Below are 19347 nucleotides of genomic sequence, written 5' to 3'. Positions count from 1 at the left end.
GGTCACGTGACTGATTCATGGGAAAGCCCTGGGAGCCTCATCAGACCAAATTCCTTCTCTTAATCTGAGTGGGCAGAAGAAAGAGTTTTACACTCTGGTTGTAGAGCTGTGAGGCTCCGTTCAGAGCTGTTGATGAATATGGCCCCTTTAGGGGAATCGTGTTGACTTAAAAGAATAAAGATAATATACAACCAGAGAAGAGGAGAGAGGATCCTGAGGATACTGGAGTCCTCTTGCTTCCACCCCTTTAGTTACATGAAGTAAAGGTCTCATATCTATCGTATCTGTTTATTAACCAGTCTCCCTGTCTTGTCTCTGTCCCTGCCTCTTTTTCTCTGTTTTTCTTTCTCTGTATGTTTTTTTTTTTTATCTTAGCTAGTTTCTGGTGCAATTTTATCACTTGTAAATCATGACAATGCTAGTAATGTAAGTAGGCAATTGGATTTACAATCTAGAACCCAGTGAAAGAGATCGTACTTCTAGATTGTTGAGGGTTGTTGTTGATATAGATATAGAAATTGAAGACAAGGAGTGGGCAAATTTACCAAGGAAGATAGCAAAGAAGGAGAAGAGTACTAGGGTCTTGGCTCTGAGGAACTCTAACACAAGAGATCCAGGAGAAGAGGGTAAACTCCCAAGGAAGTTGAGAGAAATGCCTTATTAGAGGAAAACCAGTAGTGTAGTGTCTCAGAAGCCAAGGGCATTTCAAAGATAAGGTAGTCAGCTGTGTAGATTGTTGAAGAGAGGACAAGTACGATAAAAACTGGAAAGCAGCCATGAGCAACACAAAAGTTATTGGTGCGTTTACCACAAATAACCTCCGTGAAGAGGAGAGAGATGTCAGGTGCCAGTTGCAGTGATTGAGGAGTAAATGGAGGTGAAGAAGTGAAGTTGGAGCATGTAAATCATTCTTTTGAGACTTATGGCTGGGAAGGGGAGGAAATAGAGGGGGTGGCCCTGGACAGGGAGATCAGAAAGGGACATTGTTATATTTATTTTAAGATGAGAGAGACTAAAGCAAAATTATATTTAAATATCTATTAGAACACAGCAAGGAAACATTAACTCTACCTGGGTGAGTAGAGAAAAGTGATGGTTTTGAGCTGGGTCTTGAGTAGCAAGTCAAACTTTTCCAAAGGAAGAAGACATTGCATACAAAAGGAAGATTGCAAGCAAACACACAATGATGCATTTGGAGAATGGTCTATAGCTCAGGGCATGGCAAATGCTAACCCTGGATTCTGTTAGGCAGAAGGGAAAATCCACCCAAGACCTTTCTCTACCTTTTGTCTTTGCTCTCCATCTCATCTTCATTTATTTATTTTAAAGATTATTTATTTTTTATTTATTTGACACAGAGAGAGAGAGAGAGAGAGCACAAGCAGGGGGAGTGGCAGGCAGAGAGAGAGGGAGAAGCAGCCTCTCCGCTGAGCAGGGAGACTGATGCAGGGCTCAATCCCAGGACTTTGGAATCGTGACCTGAGCCAAAGGCAGACGCTTAACTGACTGAGCCACCCAGGTGCCCCTCATCTTTAAAATAATAGCTTAGGCCAGATTATCTCTAAAGTCTATTCCAATATTAAAATCCATAGCTGATGAGGATCTGCATCCTCATCACTTTTCTCTACTCACCCAGGTAGAGTTAATGTTTCCTTTCCTGTGTTCTAACATCTTCAATGTTTTGTTGGATTGAAAATAATATTTCCCCATGAATATTGCACCACAGCTGTTTCCTATAATTATCTTGTGTGGTGAGGAGCTTCTAGGAGGTTAGAGGCTCAGCTGAAGTGACCCACTTAGAAAAAAATAATCATGAAATATCCTTGCAGTCTACTATGTTTTACCTTAAAAGTTCATGTGCAGCCCAGTCCTTAATATATTGGACATGGTTTATTATTATTAAAATGTTTAATCATTTTTCTTTGATACCCAAATCAGATAGGTCAGCTTCATCCTTTAGATTTAAAAATTTGCAGGTAGTTACTTCCATAAGCTTGGACCAAAGATGAGAGTCCTTGGCTGGCTCCCACTGCCTGGTTCAGCTTCTCTTGCCCATTCACTCCCAGCTTCCTAGAGGCAGGGAGTCTGAACACCAGCTGTCTATGCAAGTGAAGTATGGTGGGGCCTGGAGCAGAGAGGAAGAGCTCATTAAGAGTAGTTTAGCTGAGTTAATTGATCTTTATAAATGTCCTGGGCCAGCGGGACTCAAGTAATAGCATTAGGAGCCTTAGCATATTACCTACTCACATATCATATTATTCACATCCACTTGGCCTTAGGAATTTTCTTTATAAAAGAGTACAAAATATGAAAGTCACATGAAATTGCTGAAAGGGGGAAAAAAACAACACACGTTAATTGGATTCTTGGCAAACAACTGCAAAAATGTCCCAGAACTGACGAAATGAGTTATTTTTAGACAACTGTGCCCTAAAATATGTTGGTGCCTCTATGACTGAGTTCATCACACATGCTACAAAGTCCTTTGGCCTGATCTTTAAAAAAAAAAAAAAACTTCATTTTTCCTTTTTATTACATAATAAAATAAAATGAGCAGTCTCCCAGTGTCGTCTCTTGGCTGCATTCCTCAATTGAACGTTCTTTTTCTCTGCTTCTACCTTCATGTTTGCCTTCTTTTGTAAGAGCCTTTTTTATTCACATGCCCCGCTTTTATAACCTAAGGATGTGAAGAGAAATTTAAGTTCTTTCCACCATTCATTTAGGATTTTAGTTGTCCCTATTTAGCCCATGAGCTCACCCTGATGATTCATCAGATTTCCTATACTATAACCCTCTGCTCATTCTCCAACGACAAAGTTAAGGATGAAAACTTTCTATTGCATTGTAGGGAAGGCCAGGCTCTGGTAGTTACAGAGATCTGACTTGGTGATAAGAGACCTGCCAGTGATTAGAAGACCTCACCTAGTTGGTCTTAAAATGGAATCAGCCCAGATGGTGCCAATGGGAATTAAGGCACTGCATGGTCCCAGAGCAAACACAATACCTGTCGTTTGGATGCTCTTAATCTCAGAGGCAAATGAGGGAAATAAGGCTTTCTGAGGCCTCGCCACACATTCCCCAGGGATTATAGTCCCAAATACTCATGATTCAAAGTGACTGGTTATCAGATACTAGAAACATCTTCTAAATCATGAAAGGATTTAAGGGTCTTCTTAAGGGTTCCATGTTACTGGAATTAATGAGTTTTAAAGTCATTTATATACATTTCTGAAGCTGTATCTACAGAGGTTTTCAATAATGCTGACCATATATATATATATATATCACTGGAAGGAAAAGCAAATTTACTTCTAGAAAGCACAACCTGTGTTTAGATATATTTCCTTAGTGTGTCCTATTTACTTGGCTTACAGAACCTCTCTCCATATATCCTGGACAAATTTCAGGAACTCTATGTAAACGGGCATACTTATAGGGCTTACTTCTTTCTTTCTCACAGCCTAGAACTTGACATAAGAGTTCAAGGGGATTCTTGATATATGCACTGCTTTTAAGGGGCCCGGAAAATCCAGAGCCCCTCTGTACTCGTGAGATCTTGCACCGTAAATTATTTCCCAAAAAACTGTCTGATGACAAGAAATGACCAATTTCTCGATTCTCCGGTAAAATGCACATAGTCTGATTGAAACTTTCTTTATACTGTTACCTTTCCTTTTGACCTTCATGGGAATGAAGATTCTGAAAGATGGTGGTGCAGAGCGGAGACGAGAGCTCAGTGTACTGGGTTGCTATGGGTGATGATGAGGAAAGATTCTCTGAAAGTGAAAATGAGTAAGTCCCAACTTTGCTTAATTTCAGATTTGTGTGTGGGATGGCCTCGCCCTCAGGATGAAACTAGGGCAGATTCTTCAAAGAGGAGGAACTTCCAAAGTTTGAGTATGTTTTCTGTAGCTAGGAATGGAATCTAGGGTGTCACAGAATCCAAGACCAGCTTGCATTTCTGGAAGCCCCCACTTGTGGGTGTGCACCAATGGAAGTCAATGTGGGCAAGCCAACATGGCTTCCGTTCAGAGGTCTTAGTTGTATCTCTTACAAATGCTCGTGGCAACCTCCTTGCTGCTGGTTACAGATTTGACTTTTGAGTCTGGTGATGCAAACACTTGCACACAGAGTTTTATTTTCTTGTGATGTCTTTGTCGGCTTGTGCTGTCAGGGTAAGAATTGCTTTATACAATGAGTTGGAAAGTGGATTCTCATCTTTCACTTTTTGGAGAAGTTTCTGAAGGATAGCCATTTCTTCTTTAAACATCTGATAGAACCCATTGGACCCAGGCTTTTTCTCATGGAGTTTTTTGAGGACTGTATGTGCAGAGAAGAAGAGAGTAGTTTGGCAGTTGCCTGATGACCACAAGGTAGTGACTGATTGCCATGTGGTGGCAAGGGGGCAGAGGACTTCTTTTTAGGATGATGAAAGTATTCTAAAATTAGGTTGTGGTGATGGTTGCACAACTGTGTGAATATAGTAAAAACATTGAATTGTTCACTGCAAGTGACTGAGCCATACGGTATGTAAATTTTAGTAGAGTTGTTTAAAAGGCAGATTTTGATTCTATTCATCATCTCAACTGTTTCTCTTTTCTATATACTTTGGATTTCTGCTTTCTTTCCTTATTTTTAATTCCTTTGGGACTGCTCTTCTTTTTCTAGCTTATTAAGTTGCCCCCATCTGGCTCCTTGGGGCTTGCTGACCAAGTAAGTCTTAGGGTGAAGGTTTGGAGCTCACATACCTTAAGGATTGTGGCTTCAAGCATTAAGGTTCATGGCCAATCTGATCCTAGGACCAGCAGTTAGTGTCGTTCAGACCTGGCGATGAGGCTGTTCTTATGTCCTACCAGTACATACGAGGAAGCAACATTGCCAGGCAACAATTAGCAGAGCTCTTCTCAGCAACCCCGCACCTCCACTTTTTAAAAAAAAATTCAGAAGGAGGTCCACCGGGTCTCCAGCTCGATTCCTATTGCCATTTTCTATAAAGTAATTTTAGTTACCATTACCTCAGATCATCCAAACTGCCAGATGTCATGGCCTGCTTCCTGCCCCAGAAGCAAGTCCGGATCTCTGTGCTGTGTGCTACCAGTTGCCTTGTTTTTCTGGACCATGTACCTGATCCACATAGATGTTTATCATGGTTTGAACCGCTTATATTGTTTTACTTATTTATTTATACTGTGCCTGTCATTGTTCTCATTTGAAGAAGGGGGTGGGCATACAAAGCATGTACTTACTGAACTAATCTTGATGCCTCCTTAGGGTGATTATTTTTAAATACAATCTCCAAATTGCTTTATTTTCTAAAGGTTTTATTTATTTATTTCTGAGAGACACAGAGAGAGGCTGAGACATAGGCAGAAAGAGAAGCAGGCTCCATGCCACGTGGGACTCGATCTCAGAACTCCAGGATCATGCCCTGAGCCAAAGGCAGATGTTCAACCACTGAGCCACCCAGGGATCCCTCCAAATTGCTTTAAAAATAACTTCAGCCCAACCAAAATGAACCCTTTCTTTTAGAGCAGTGTTGTCCAATAGAAATAAAATGCAAGTCGCATATATGCTTTAAAATTTTCTAGTAGTTACACTAAAAATACAAAAAGAAACAAAAACACGAAAAGAAAGTTAATTCTCGTATGTTTTATTTAACCCCATTCAGATCTTCCTCAAACTTATGATGAGCTTATATCTTGATAAGACATCTAAGTTGAAAATATCACGAGTTGAAAATTCATTTAATGCAACTAACCTACAGAACGTTGTAACTCAGACGTCCTAAGAACACTTGTATTAACCTACAGTTAGAAGAAGTCCTCTAACACAAAGCCTAATTTATTTATTTATTTTTTTAAAAAGATTTTATTTATTTATTTGACAGAGAGAGAGAGCACAAGTAGGCAGAGCGGCAGGCAGAGGGGGAGGGAGAAGCAGGGTCCCCCCTGAGCAAGGACCCCCAATGAGGGGCTCTATCCCAGGACCTCAGGATCATGATCCAAGCAAAAGGCAGATGCTCAACTGTCTGAGCTACCCAGGTACCCCTGCAAAGCCTAATTTATTAAAAAGTGGCTATCTCATGTAATTTACTGAGTACTGTCCTGAAAGTGAAAAACAGCATGGTTTTACGGGGACTGAATGGTAGTCAGTCTATCAGTTGTTTACTCTCCTGGTTGGGTGACTGACTGGGAGCTGTGGCAGCTGCCCATGATAGACTATTTCACTGCAAATGGCAGCATAGGAAAGGATCAAAATTGAAAATTCAAAGCACAGTTTCTATTGAACGTGTACCACTTTCACACCATCATAAAATTGAAAACTGTAAGTTGAATCTTCATAGTTCAGGGGCCATCTGTATATCCAGCATACTATCATTTCAAAATGAAATCAATATAAAACTCATAGGATGTTTTTATTCTTTTTTCATACCAAGTCTTTGAAATCTGGTGTGTATTTTGTACTTACAGTGCACCTCAATTCAGAGCAGCCACATTTCAAATGCTTGAATAGTCATGTGTGGCTAAGTGGCTTCCATATTGGACGGTACAGATTTATAGCATGTATTAAAACGATAGTAAATTTAGTCAGCACCACGTACCACTTTGGATTTTTCACCCTTTTTGTTCCAAGAATTTCATTAAATAATTAAAACACTCCCGCCAAAGCAAAATCTAGATGGCCTCAAAAGGTGTGTGTTCTTCTCTTCTATTTGTCATCACAATGCTAGTACACTTGGAAAACTCTTATTTTCTCTTTTTGAAGAGAAAGCAAGAAGACTTATGTGTGCAAACATACAGTATAAACAAATACTATTTATGCTATGAGTCTTGGAAAACTGGTTTCTGAAAAATCAAAGTTTTTGTTTTTCTGAGTGACATGAAATGACAATATATAAGGTTTGAAATAGTCATCACATTAATTACCTATCAGTTAATTAAGGAGTTAAACTCTATTTCCTGCTCAAAAAAAGACATTGGAGGGTGCTGGAAAGGATTGGAAAAAAATCAGAAGTTTAAGATATGATGGAGTTTCATGGGTTACACGGAGTTTCTTCGGTTGAGATTAATTTTCAATTCCCCCTTAGACAAAGGTATTTGGTTTTACTGAGTGTTGTAGCAATGGTTTTGAATTTTAAATTTTTTTAAAGATTTTATTTATTTATTCTTGAGAGATAGAAGGAGAGACAGAGCCAGAGACATAGGCAGAGACAGAGCCAGAGACACAGGCAGAGGGAGAAGCAGGCTCCATGCACCGGGAGCCCGACGTGGGATTCGATCCCGGGTCTCCAGGATCGCGCCCTGGGCCAAAGGCAGGCGCCAAACCACTGCGCCACCCAGGGATCCCAGTAGCAATGGTTTTGATAGGCTGTTTACGGTCTGGCACCCCAAGTATCTCTGGCAGACAGATAGATCTGTTTAAATGCAAGAACTCCTTGTCCGCTGTGTAGGTATTAATGATACTTGCTACTTCCAGGGAAAATAATCCTCTCGAAGTATATTGTTACGTTACTAAATCACTTGCTTCCTAAAGCATGGGACCACCATCTCTCAAGGTCTCTAAATAAATCACATTGCTTTATCAAACTGCTTATTTATGCAGCTTAGAAACACTAATAGTTCATCAACCTCCTGATTTTATGGGCAATCTTCAGACATGTTAATCTCTCACATCTTTTAAAACCCCCTCCTTCATGGGTAGGAATGTTCTCCGGGAATTCCCAATCATGTCATATTTAATGAAAACAGTACCAGTAATCACATTGGTACGTAGCCCCTTCCTCTTGGGAAATCTCCAAATGGCTTCCAGATTGGGGGGGGGGGGTCAGTTTTCAAAAGCTCCCAGTAAGGAAAGAGGGGGAGGGGATTAGTTCCCTATCAAGGTTGGGGGAGGAAGTGTCACTCAGTCCATCTGGGCTGTATCACTTCCATTCAGACCCAATGTTCCAATAAGCTGAAATGCACCTATTTGGCAGGGACTTCTCTCACGCTGGCCAGGGAGCCATCATACTGTCATCACAGCTGGATATGACAGGTTCCAGGAGTTTAGAAATTGTTCTTGACGTGGTGGGAAGCATTTTCATGTCCTCACACCAGGAATACGTCATTTCCTATGTAAGTGGAGCCACCCCACCCCCAGCCCTTTCTCTCTGGTTACCACGGCTTCTTTTTCCCCATGGTGCTCATCACCACATAGCGTGTCCCATATCTGTCACTTTTCTGTCTTTACCCACTAGCATGTAACCTCCGTGCCACATATGCAAAAACCCCACCTTCTTCCAGAGGGTTCAGTGGAGTCAGAGAAGCCTCGGTTACCATCCCTGTAGTTGATGGGCTGTGAGATCTTGAAAAAGCTGCTGGAGCTCTCTGGTTTTCAGGTTTTTCAGGGATGAAATGGAGCAATCCTCTGTACCTTACAGGCTGGTTGAGGATTAGATGATGTCAAATGCTCAGCTAAGCATGGGGCTGGGCGGGCAGTGAGCACTCGGGAAAGAGTGGCTATTTGAACAACAGCAAAAAAAGCATCACTGTTCCAGGGTTTCCTTACCTGGAAGGTGGTTAGATCTCAGAATCTTAACTTCACCCATGGAGGCTTAAGCCTCAGGGCTAAGTTCTGTTCCTTCAAGGGTTGAGGACCAAGATTTGGGTGTGGTTACAGGTGCCAAGGGCCTCTAGGGCTGCAGGAACCTGCTGTAGTGCTTTCCAGCAAATCAAAACACAGTCGTCAGGGATCCCTTGTTCCATACACAGGAGCTGCAAGCCTGCTTCATATCCCAGCCCAGTGGAGACGGTGTCTGAGCAGGGGAGGGGGCTCATGATACCCCACGGCCTGTGGCTTTCAACTAACAGAAGGGAAAAGTTTGGTTTAGCCCCCTCTGGCTGGGTGTTACCAAGTTGTCTGCTGAAATGGGTTTTGCCCTTTTTTGGTCAAAGAGGGCTGGGGTGGGGGCACATGGTGGGGGTTTCATTTCTACACCCCTGATTGCCAGCTCCTTCCCAGCCCTAGTGTGGCAAGAGCAGAGTTAGAGTGACAACAGCCCAGACCAACCCCTTACCTCCCGGAGAAGAAGAGATACCAGCATTCTTGCTTCTCTTCCAGAGACCCTCCTTGGAGGAAGCATATCTCTGAAAGCGAGTGAGTGTTAAGTGCATAATCTTATCTGCTTCTCAAGGCACCAAAAGGCTATTTTACCAATCATTTTAAATAAGTGGCACAGCAAAAATGCAGGATTACTCAGATGAGCATTCCTGACGCCTCCAGGAGTGGGTAGGAGCACTTCAAACGAGTTAATAATATACTCTAACAAACGACACAAAGGTATGAAAAGCCATTTTTAAGTTGTTTGCCCTTTCACACATCTGAGATACTGTTATCACTCAGACATTTTTTTTCAGATTAAGAAAAGGAGGTAAAAAGATTTCCAAGGCAGAGCAAGCAGATAGATTTCTACTAAAGCACGTGTGTGTGCATGCGAGGGTCGGCTTGCACACATGTGTGCACACACCTGTGTACACTGCCTTTGCACGGCTCTCATGTTCTAACCGCTCCTCTCTGGATCCCACAGGATCACTGACCCCATGAACTCTGCCCAGACCCTTCCCAGCTCCCATCACAGCTGACCCTCCGAGAGGGATGCTAGGGATGCCTCCCTCCCCTTCCCTACTCCCTGCTCCTACCCCACCTACCTGCAATCCTCCTGGCCAGTCATCTGGGCTCCAGTCCCGGCGCCTGGAGACTTCGTCCCTATAGATCTCACAGTGTTCCACGTTGTGCTGTCTCTAAACATCTGTGACATGTTGTGCTAATCCATTTTTATAATCAGAAGTTTCTTCTCGTACCTAGAAGAGTGGAATAAACCATCTCTTCACTCTACTGTCCCCACTGCTCCCACCCTAATGAAGTCAGCGCTGCAGTGTGTGGCTCTTACACAGAAGGGTCATAAATCCTCACCCCCCTTCTTTTTTTTTTTTTAAGATTTTATTTATTTATTCAAGAGACACACACACACACACCCACACACAGAGACAGAGAGAGAGAGAGGCAGAGACACAGGCAGAGGGAGAAGCAAGCTCCATGCAGGGAGCCCAATGTGGGACTCGATCCCAGGTCTCCAGGATCACACCCTGGGCCAAAGGCAGCGCTAAACCACTGAGCCACCTGGGCTGCCCACACCCCCTCTTTTTCTAATGGAAAGTCTGAGATACCCCCTAGGACGGCGATGTGGCCTAACACACTAAAGCAGCATTGCAAAGCTGTAGCCATTCATGATTAGACAGACGGATTCTTGGTTTCTTTTCTTTTCTTTTCCTTTTTTTAGATTTTTAATTTATTTATTCATGAGAGACACACAGGGAGAGGCAGAGACACAGGCAGAGGGAGAAACAGGCTCCATGCAGGGAGCCCGATGCGGGACTTGATCCCGGGACTCCAGGATCACAACCTGAGCCAAAGGCAGAAGCCCAACCACTGAGCCCCCCAGGCGCCCCTGATTCGTGGTTTCTTAAGCAGGGGCCAGGAGTCCATCTGAGGGGAACAGAGTAGGGGGGTTGGGGTAGCAGAGGGGGATGACACTTGACACCTTTCAGTACATTGATGTCAGGCACAAATTCCATAAAATAAAATCATACTGCATTAGCATGGAATGGATTGCGCTGTATTCAGAAAACATGCTCATTCCTGGATACTGAAAAGGATCACATGACTTCAAAGAGTAATGGTTATTTTTAGAAGTGTGTGTGTGTGTATGTGCGTGCATGCACGTGCATACTTGCAATTGATTCCAGAGTTATCTGTGGGGTTATCTGTGGCTCACGCTGCTTTAAAGCCCCTCCTGGATCCCATTCAGTCAAAACACTCAGTGAGCACCCACTCTGTGCCAAGTTAGTGTTCCCTGTAAGTGAATGCGTCCCCCCCCCCAACCAGGAGGTCACAGACTTCCAGGAGGCCAGAGAAGATGAAGGCAGAGGGATGCACGGTGTGTGGTGCTGGGGGTGGAGGGGAGTAGACAGCTCCCGTTGAGATGAACGAGATGATTACAACATTGACGTGAAAGCTAATTATAGAAAAATTCATCTCTCCTGGAATATAAACAATTTCCTGTAAGTATTTTATTGAGAAATCTAATCTCACGAGGATTTTCTTTTGTCCCTTTCCTGACTAATTTGTTTCTCTGGTGTGCGTGTGTGTTTAACTGTCATTGGGATTATCATACACAGAGTCTGCTCTGGAGAAACTTGGTATAGCCTGAGTCCCATGTCCCTTTTGCTCTTCCCCAAACCCTTTTAGTGCCTGGACACCCCTGCACAGTCCCTCTACCCACGCACACACATGCACACACACACACACATGCACACATGCACACACACGCACGCACACACATGTGAATACCTGAGCATGCCTTGTGCTGGGAGGTCCTAATATGCAATGACCTGATTGACCAGGCGCCTTCCATCCCATAACATGACTATGGGAAGAAGGGACACGGGGAGGCTGTTTCTCTGACCTCAGACATTTTATGGCTAAGAGCAGCCTCCTGGGGGGGGGGGGTGTGATCTGTTCTCATTCCCATTCATATCTTTTCATCAAAACTGGCTATGAACTTAATAATCCTTATGACTCACTTGCAAAAGTACATAGGAAGTCAGGTTTGTTTTTCAATTTCCTTTTTCTAAAGGTTAAAATTAAAGCAGGGAGGAGCAGAACATTACTCTCTGGGGCCCAGCGGGGACACCCAGGCCCAGGCTGCTTGTCTGTGTGTTTTTCCCTCACCACAGCTCTCGGTGGTTTACCTACTATATCCATGATTGCCTTTCTCAGCTACGTGGTGAAGTCAAATCCAGAGGTGATTCCAGGTGCCCTCCTCACCGAGCAGGCTTTTCTCCCACGCACCCCGCGGCCCCAGCCATTCCCCCTCCAGAAAATTCTCTGTGTTTCCCCATTCCCTGGTTTGACTCACCTTTGTCTCCTACCTACAAGAAGGAGCCCTTTCTGCCCACCCTCTTCCAGCTGCATTGCATCCTACCCCTTCTTGAAAGCATTGCTGAAATTCCACGTCCTGTGTCCTGCCCTCATCACCTAAGCCAGGAATGCTCACTTCTCAGCTTGAGAAGGACTTACTGCCTTCCTTGCAGTGTTGATCTCATTGATTCATTTGACAAATATTTGTTGAACACCTAGAAGGCCCTAAATAAACAGTGCTCCCAGTGTGGGAGATACAGAGACAGAGAACAAGCTTTGTGTCCTGTGGTTGGTGCCCTGCCTGCTTGTGGGTTCTTTACAGGGGAGACCTGGGTTGAACACTCATTGGATCCCCCAGAATACAGTAAGAATCCATTTGAATGTACTGAACTGATTAATGAATTCACTCATCTTTTCCCTCGATGCCATACAGAGTTTGCATCAACACTAAATAACCCCTCTAAACATCTGAGGCTGAATGGGGTAAGAAGAGGAATACATTCCATTCTTATTAAAAAACATCAAGTGATTGTTTTCTGTATCAAATGCGGAATTCCGGTTTTATCAAACACACGTCTCAGAGAAACACCCCAGCCTCCAAAGCAGACAGGGGTTGTAAACATCTCCTCTTCCTGCTGAGAAGCTGCGGAATTCCAGAGCCCTGACCTGCGAAATACCAGTTCTCTGCTCCCTCCCCATGGAAGGGAAGCTAAGCCCTGAGGGAGGGCATTTGTGTGTTTAGACCCTCTGCGTGATGCCTAGTGCTGGACCAGGAGGTAGCTCAACCCACAAACCACTAGCAAAGGGGATGGAAAAAGACAGGACCCAGCAGAGGGGAACACAATTGCTCACTAGCCCAGAATCTGGAACTTGGAAGCCAAATTATGGTTAGCCACATGGCTTTATTATTGACCTTCTTCTTTGGCACGTAGTGCTTTATGGGTACACTGTATCTTCGCTTTTTCTGACCAGTCTCCAACTTCCCACCAACACTGCTTATACCAAAAGATGGCAAATGGCACGTATCCTAGCATTTTTCTATGGCTTAAGGCACAGTCAAGACTCTTGATGATGTAAAAGAAAAACAGATGACTGTGTCTATTTCCTGCCTGATTACTACTACTTTAAAGGAATGCCGAGGTTTTGTTTGTAAAAATACACTGATGATTATGTAACCAGTGAGACCTACCTTATTTTGTTTAGTGCAGGCTCAATTAAACTTCATGGCCTTCATATAATCTTCTTTAATCTTTGTGGTTTATTGGACAATCTGGTGAACTTGTATCACATCCTGAGGTTGGGTGTGCATTTCAAGGCATCAGGGAATGATGAGTTCAGTTGTGAGGTGAAGGAGGCCATATGGGATAGGTTTTCCATCTTAAATTAGCATACATCAGAGGCCTGGTGGGGGGGGGTCCATGGCACCAGGTGACCAGAATGAGGGGCCATAGCAGTCTGTGACTCACGTGACAGCTGGGGAGGAAATGGAACACTTCTCCCAAATCCAACTGAGATTGTTAATGCCCAGACTGGGAAAGAGTGGTGCCACCCTTCTGTAGCAACAAGCCGGGCAAACCAGGGGTTTCTGGAGAAGCTTCTGTTGGCATGGCTAAATAATAAAAGGTGGTCTTGATAGGTCTACTCTTAAATTGTGCGATGGACCATTATCAGAGCTCTGCTAGCTGATCAGACATTTGACCCACTAAAATGTAGTCTTGGGGTTTATTTTGACCAGGTCCGTGGGCATAGGGGTGCGGGACAAAAGAATTTGTCAGTCAATTCTTCTGCAATATGCATTCATTTCTCCTCTTAACATCAGCAGAAGCTATTATTAGGGATTGAATGTGCTTCACCCCTATGTTGAAGCCCTATTTCCCAATGTGTTGGTATTTGGATGTAGGGCCTTTAGGAGGTCACCCGATTTAGGTGGGGTCATGAGGGTGGGGCCCCCAAGATGGGATTAGTGCCCTTGTGAGAGGAAGAGCCCAGAGCTTGCCCTCTACCATGTGAGGACACAGTGAGAAGGCAATCACCCATAAGCCAGAAAGAGAGCTCTCACCACACCGAATCTCCTAGAATGGTGATCTTAGACTTCTCAGCTTCTAGAATTATGAGAAATAAATGTCTATTGTTTAAGCTGTCCAATCTATGGTGTTTTGTGGTAGCAGCCCATGCTAAGACAGGCTCTTTGTATTCGTTGAATAGAAAACTGCTCATACTCAACTCTAAATGTACCAACCTCTCTTCTCCATATTTACTTAATATTTCCAGTATTTAATTAGTATCTTGTAGTGTATAAAATTGGCCTTTGAACATCATGGGTTTGAACCACATGAGTCCACTTGTGAATTTTTTCTGATAAATACAGTTCCATACTATAAATGTATTTTCTCTTTTTTATGTTTTTCTTAACAACACTTTCTTTTCTCTAGCTTGCTTGATTATAAATAAGAATACAGTATATAGTACATATAGTGTATGAAATATATGTCAATTGACTGGTTATGTTATTGGTAAGGCTTCCGGTCAACAGCTGGCTATTAGTAGTTAAGTTTTGGGGGAGTCAAAAGTTATGCTTTTCAACCAATGGGGGGTAGTCAGTACCCCTAAACTTTACACTGTTCAGAGGTCAACTGTATTCTTTTATTTGTCCCAATATCCTTTTCCACCCCACTGCCCACCTTTTTCACTTTTACATCATTGCCTTACTAAATGCTACTCCACGTATGTCAAGACTCAACTCAAGTGCCCCCTCTTCCATGGAGCCGTCCCTGCCCTCCTCTCCTTCACCCCCAGTCTGGATTCTATGCACTGCCTATGGTAGCTCCTACCAAAGCCTCTATTTTTTTTTTTTTTTTTTGCTTTTTACTTTTTACTCAGTCCCTCCATAGACTGAATTTCTCATCAAAGGCAAGGGTGTGTGCTGAGTTCAAGCAGCGAACCTGGAGTGGAAGCCGTAGGCACTTTATTGAGTGAAATATGTTTTTCAGAAAATCCTTCTGAATAGAGATCTTAACTTGTCAGTGTAAAGTAGTGTTTGCAGGGAAGGATGGGGGAAGACATGCTGGCAAACACTAGGGAGCAGCCAGGGGTTTAGTGTGGACTTGCAAATCAGAACAGGACCCCCAAACCCTGCTGGAATTGTTGAAGACAAACACAGGAAAGTAACAGAAGGGTTTGGAATGGAACCGGGTTGTAGAAACTTAGAATTCAGGGTCTCAGGAGGAGAGGAAGTTCCATGTGAAAGGTCAGAGACTGTAGAATTTTTGTTCGTTTGAATGGCAACTCTGTTTTGGGTTGAATTGTGTCCTCTCAAAAGATGTTGACATTCTAACTCCCGGCACCTGTGAATGTGACTTTATTTGGAAACAGAGTCTTTGCAGATGACCCAGTTAAGGTGACATCCTTAGGGCGGGTCCTAATCCAATGTGGCTGGTGTCTTTTTAAAATGGGGAAATTTGAACACAGAAACAGACCCAGAGAGATGATGTGAAGACATCAGGAGAAGACTATCAACCAACCAACGAATGCCCACGGCTGCCAGAAACTAGGAGAACAGAGTGGAACAGATTCTCCCTCCCAGTCCCGGGAAGGAATCAACCCAGCCAACCTTGGTGTCAGCCTTCTAACCTCCAGGAATGTGAGAGGATAAATTTCTGTTCTTAAAACTACCCGTCTGTGGTGCTTTGTTACTGAAAACTCTGGGGAACTGGTACAAACTGTTCCACTTAAACTCTAAATTACCTGCAGGCAGGGACTTGGGGTCCTTTATCCTCAAATCCCTAGAGGTTGGCATACCCACCAGACGTGTATAGAAATCTCAAGCTGCCTTCTCAGGCCAAGTTCTCTTTGGACTTTAAGTTGGAAGATAGGAGCTAGAAAGGATAGAAAAGTGAGAGGCTGGAATTGGTACAAGCCAGAATTTTGCCCAAGCTTTAACTGTTGCCACTCCCCCCCCATCTCCTAAATCATGATATTCTCCTTCTTCGGACATAGAGGAAAGACTCCAAGATGCCAGGATCCAGGGCCATTTGTCTTCAAAGCATCTGTTAACAGGGATAAGTAAGAACATGATGTCTTCACCCTGTGTCCCGCCTCCTCCCTACCCTGGGGTTTCGCTACCCCACAATTTCCTAGGGAACTCTTGTTTCTTATTATTTAAAGGTTAACTTGAAATTCATTTCGGATGAGAAAAGTAAGAAAGCTCTGGAAAGCCGTGTTCGGGTAAGTATTTTACCTTAGGTTAGCTTTTAATTCCAGAATCTTTGAAAACTATAAAACTCAGTGATGGATTTATGTGGTTCCCTGACCAATACAGTTATTTGTAATAATAATAATAATAGTAGTAGAGTAAAAGATAGCACAGCCTCAGATTTTTTTCCCTTTACTCAGCTGAAAATTAAACCAGACAGGCAATTGCCGTAATATATAATATGTGTCCGCTGCATTTATGGCACATTACATATTACATGGTTATTATCCTGCATTTTCATCCAATCATCTTATTAGCTCTGGTATTTTTATGTGGTGAATGACTACAAGCTGAAAGTCAAGCGAGGAAGGCATCGGTGGAGAAATGAAACACAGGCTCAGGAAAGCAGAACCCATTAAAATGTGGCCACCACCACAGTGGGCCACAGTCGGGGGGTTGACAATGAACTCTGGAAAACTACTAAGGCCCTACAGTGAGAAGCACCATCTGTGATACTGTCCCCACTGAGTAACTAATTCTGTGTTTCATTCTCCCATCATACCACAATTACACCTCATTTCTCTTTCTCAAGCACCACGGTTAGATGGCTCTTTGAGTGCCTCTGTGATGCACACCACGCTCAACTGAAAAAATATTTCACAAGAGGGGAGTGCCGTGTTACAATAGAATTCACCATATCTTTAAATATATTTTTCGGAACCCTGGAGAATACTATTGTATATTCTGACATATTATTAAAAGAAAATGAAACCGCCCCATGAAGTTCTAAAAACAAACTTGGGCCCATTTTTATAGCTCATTCAACTGATTTTCTAAGTTATGAGTCATTTGTTGCTTTTGGTGTTTGATGTCATTTGCCCAGAGCTACATGGAGTCCTATTTTAGGGATATGAGCAAAGATATGATGGATTATAATAAATCAGGCTGCTGGTCAGATTGGCTTTTTTTTCTAATAGTGTTCCATCTGTTCTTTTCCATTATTTTTTAAGATTTAAGATTTTAAAAAATTTATTTATGAGAAACACACACACACACACAGAGAGAGAGAGAGAGAGAGAGAGAGAGAGACAGGAGAAGCAGGCTCCATGCAGGGAGCCCGACCTAGGACTCAATCCTGGATCTCCAGGATCACAACCCAGGCAGAAGGCAGCACTAAACCGCTAAGCCACTGGGGTGCCCTGTTCTTTTCCATTTTGAAATTCCCTACCTCCTCTGCCTTTTCTTCTGGAGCCAACGTTTTATTTTCTTTTGTTTCTTTCCTTCTCACTTGTTCCAATATGTCCCTTTTCTCTCTGGAGTTAATGTGAACCATCCCCCCCCCTGCGAAGTCCAGAATTTTCCATCGAGTAATATGGCTTAGTCAAGCAACTCTGAGGGTAAAATTCAACTTCTTACAGCATACTCTAGAGTAGGATTTGTAGAGAAAGGCTTTGAATTTTTTCCCCCAATGTAGGAGAAAGTGACCATGTCAAACGTGTTAAAAAAGAAGGGGCCAAACACCACTTATTAGCACAGTCACTGATAGGTAAGTTGTCATCGATAATTACACATTCAACCGTATTGTCTGACATTGAGATCTAAAAAGCACCATGCGTATGTTATGAACAATTATATTTGACCCAACGAAAAGTAGTAAATGATAAATCAATCTGTTGAAATATGGAACTTCTTTTCTATAATCACCAGATGCGGTGAGCTAGCTAAACTCAGGATGTAGGACCATTTATTTCTACTCTGTAGCTTAATGTCTAGTTTACAATGAGGCTTTGAAAGTTGAACCAAATCAAACTGAAGGAGTAAACCCTTGATCAAAATCAAATATGTAACTGTTGTAATCGACTTCTCCCTTCCACTTGTTTCCCTTGAATTTCAGAAATGTTCTTAGGGCAGGACCCGGCTTCCCTGGAGAAGGATTATTACAAAGTGGGCGCAGAGTCTATGGATGGTGAGGATGAGAATGGGGAGTTCTATGGGGGCACCTGCAACATCTGGTGTCTTTCCCCCAGTTTTGTATCTCTCATTGCTCCCCTAATACCCCATACAAATACAATCAATGTCTCAAGTGGAAATGAAAACAGACAAGGGCAAAAAATACTGGAACATATGTTAGTTGATTACTTATCATTTGTCCACATATTGTAATATTTTGAAGGTACAGATCACGTTTCCTACGTCTTGATGTTCTCAATAGGGCTCACTGGCCAGGCAGAGTGCTCTGCGACAGCAGATGATCAGGAAATGTTTGCTGCATTGGAAACTAAAACAAACAAAAGTAATTGCTGGAGGGTCATTCCTTATTTTACAGTTCTGGGATGTGGCTAATCATCATAGATCCTTGGCCATGTTCTCAGCAGCTCAAGCCTGTGTTTCAAGGAAGCATACACCTGAAACTTCTGGGAATTCCTTGTAATCTTTGAGTAACTTGATCCGGAACCAAGGCCCTTGATTCCAGTCCTCTGTTTTCTTATCATTTACTGTAAATGTTGAAGAAATGACCCACAGTGTGTTACTTTAGCAAACGGAGCTTGTATATACACTGTATAAAGGGAGTTAAGAAAGACAGTTCAACTCACAGTGTCTGCTATGATGAGAACAGCTAATGTGGTGGACCAGAATGGATCTTAGAGAGTCCTGTTTCTTTTGCCAGAAACAGAAATGCACTCTTGGGCATAAAGCAATGCATGGCTGAAAGCCATCAACTCGATTTCTCAACCCTCTCCTCTATGGTGCAACGCCCTGTGTTGGAATCTCATGGCCTGAATTCTTTACCCTCATGGCGCAGCCAAGACGCTGTACTCCAAATCAGTTAAGAGTTCCTGACCATGTTTAGACACCCTGGTAATTGTGTAAGGGGCAGTAGAATTCAAGCAGCTGGTGTAACATGGGATCCAAATCTGGACAGAGTCAGAATCAAAGTGACCGCATGTCATGATGCTTCCTGAACACTCTCCCTCTAGGCTATTTGGATACTTTTTGGTGATAATAGAACCCCCTGTAGACAGGTTGAATGGAAAGAGCATGGAATTCAGAGATACCCAGATCTGGTAAAAATTCTGGCTCCCACATTTACCATGTGATCTTGAGTAAGTTACTTAAACTGTTAGAACAGTAGTTTTCTTGTCTGCAAGTAAGAAATTACGCCTATTTTGTGAATTGTTGTTTCAAATTAAATGGCA

Source organism: Vulpes lagopus, chromosome 10 (genome assembly GCF_018345385.1).
Source record: "Vulpes lagopus strain Blue_001 chromosome 10, ASM1834538v1, whole genome shotgun sequence".
Lineage (NCBI taxonomy): Eukaryota > Metazoa > Chordata > Mammalia > Carnivora > Canidae > Vulpes > Vulpes lagopus.
Note: the sequence above shows the minus strand (reverse complement) of the source record.